Below are 2820 nucleotides of genomic sequence, written 5' to 3'. Positions count from 1 at the left end.
CCTGGTTGCTAGCCTCCTGCCCTGCGACTATGGCCCCTGGACATATTGTACTATAAAAACTATATTTGGGCATGTAATAATCTATATTACTGCTACTGGGCCTTTAAGGGCCATCCGTGGACCTATTGGGACTTTTGGGATACTGTACCTTTAAGACTGTGGAGCGTAGTACAGTAATCCTGCCTTTAATCCTTTAATGTCATGTATGTATTTATGTATGCAGTTAACCTGGGTTATATATATGCAGCATTCATCTGATTGTTCGGTAGAATCACTCCATTCATTGTATTGAGGAAACTACCGAACAACCAGACCACCCAGGACTAAGTGTGCCTCCAATTACCGTTTGCAACAATGTTGCAAATGGGTAATTGGCAATCAGTGCAGTGTGGTCTTTGTCCTCTGGGTGGCCGCCATTCAGGAAACTAACACGTGGCAGCGGCCATCTTTAACTACCGAACAGCGGTGTTTTGCCGTCGAGCGTCTGGAACTAAAATCGGACACTTGACTAGGCAAACACCGCTGAGACCTCCAGACTTCCAGGATTTCGTGGGGAAACTACCGAATGACCCGCCGTTCGGTAGAAAGAAACGTACGAACTAGGGGATTCATGCGAATCCCCCTTAGTCTCTATAACACCAGTAATTCGTCTGTTTCATTCACTTGTTTGTGACCGACCGCAGGGCCAAAATGCATGGAACTGTTTTCGGATACTTTACCCATGCGGTCGGTCAATACTTTAAAGTCCCATAACTCCCGAACCGTTTATCCGAATGGGCTGATTTTAACATATGTTGTCCCTCCAGACTAGGGCTATCTGGAGATATTGGATTTGTGGATGTACCCCAAGTATTTAGGGTACATCCAAAACTTGGGTAAAAATATGTCCCTGTTAATTGTGTTAACAGATATGTTGGAGGGAGGAGATGTGTGGGTTGTACCTTAAACTGGATTGGTGTACTGTAAACCCCTCCCTTGCATGGGAGAATCTCATATAAGCCTGTGTGTGAATAAATCAGTGTTGTTGCTGTTTAACCCTGAAGCTGGAGTGTGTCTCTTTCTTGGGGGGAAAGGGGACTGTATGTCGACTGCCAGGAGTGTAAGCTGTTCATATTGCTTTTCCTGTTCGGCTGCTTCCAGGGTTAGTGTGTCTGCTGTTCGAGAGTTGGTGAATTCGTGCAGTTTGGGAGTTCGGGAAGTTGGTGCTTATGGTAGCTGCTGGTGTATCTAAAAGGGATTATCGCCTAAACGGATTTTTCCCCTTTTATGCTGAAACGGTCCGTTACAAGTACACCATTAGATGGCGCTGCGTTACACAACGCCCAGGTTGGAGTGCAGTAACTGTGACTGGACGGACTGACGGAGAGTAAATAAACCATTAGATGGCGCTGCGTTACACAATGTCCAGTTTGGAGTGCAGTAACTGTGACTGGGCGGACTGACGGAGAGTACACCATTAGATGGCGCTGCGTTACACAACGTCCAGGTTGGAGTGCAGTAACTGTGACTGGGCCGACTGACGGAGATTAAATACACCATTAGATGGCGCTGCGTTACACAACGTCCAGGTTGGAGTGCTGTAACTGTGACTGGGCGGACTGACGGAGAGTAAATACACCATTAGATGGCGCTGCGTTACACAACGTTCAGGTTGGAGTGCAGTATCTGTGACTGGGCGGACTGACGGAGAGTAAATACACCATTAGATGGCGCTGCGTTACACAACGTCCATGTTGGAGTGCAGTAACTGTGACTGGGCGGACTGACAGAGAGTAAATACACCATTAGATGGCGCTGCGTTACACAACGTCCAGGTTGGAGTGCAGTAACTGTGACTGGGCGGACTGACGGAGAGTAAATACACCATTAGATGGCGCTGTGTTACACAATGTCCAGTTTGGAGTGCAGTAACTGTGACTGGGCGGACTGACAGAGAGTAAATACACCATTAGATGGCGCTGCGTTACACAATGTCCATGTTGGAGTGCAGTAACTGTGACTGGGCAGACTGACAGAGAGTAAATACACCATTAGATGGCGCTGCGTTACACAATGTCCATGTTGGAGTGCAGTAACTGTGACTGGGCAGACTGACAGAGAGTAAATACACCATTAGATGGCGCTGCGTTACACAACGTACAGGTTGGAGTGCAGTAACTGTGACTGGGCGGACTGACGGAGAGTAAATACACCATTAGATGGCGCTGCGTTACACAACGCCCAGGTTGGAGTGCAGTAACTGTGACTGGGTGGACTGACGGAGAGTAAATACACCATTAGATGGCGCTGCGTTACACAACGTCCAGGTTGGAGTGCAGTAACTGTGACTGGGCGGACTGACGGAGAGTAAATACACCATTAGATGGCGCTGTGTTACACAACGTCCAGGTTGGAGTGCAGTAACTGTGACTGGGCCGACTGACGGAGAGTAAATACACCATTAGATGGCGCTGCGTTACACAACGTCCAGGTTGGAGTGCAGTAACTGTGACTGGGCGGACTGACGGAGAGTAAATACACCATTAGATGGCGCTGTGTTACACAACGCCCAGGTTGGAGTGCAGTAACTGTGACTGGGCGGACTGACGGAGAGAGTAAATACACCATTAGATGGTGCTGTGTTACACAACGTCCAGGTTGAAATGCAGTAACTGTGACTGGGCGGACTGACGGACAGTAATTATTAGATGGCGCTGCGTTACACAATATCCATGTTGGAGTGCAGTAACTGTGACTGGGCCGACTGACGAAGAGTAAATACACCATTAAATGGCGCTGCGTTACACAATGTCCAGGTTGGAGTACAGTAACTGTGACTGG

The sequence above is a fragment of the Pelobates fuscus genome, chromosome 4, assembly GCF_036172605.1.
Source record: "Pelobates fuscus isolate aPelFus1 chromosome 4, aPelFus1.pri, whole genome shotgun sequence".
Taxonomy (NCBI): Eukaryota; Metazoa; Chordata; class Amphibia; order Anura; family Pelobatidae; genus Pelobates; species Pelobates fuscus.
The sequence above is the reverse complement of the archived record's forward strand: the minus strand, read 5'-3'. Positions refer to the sequence as shown.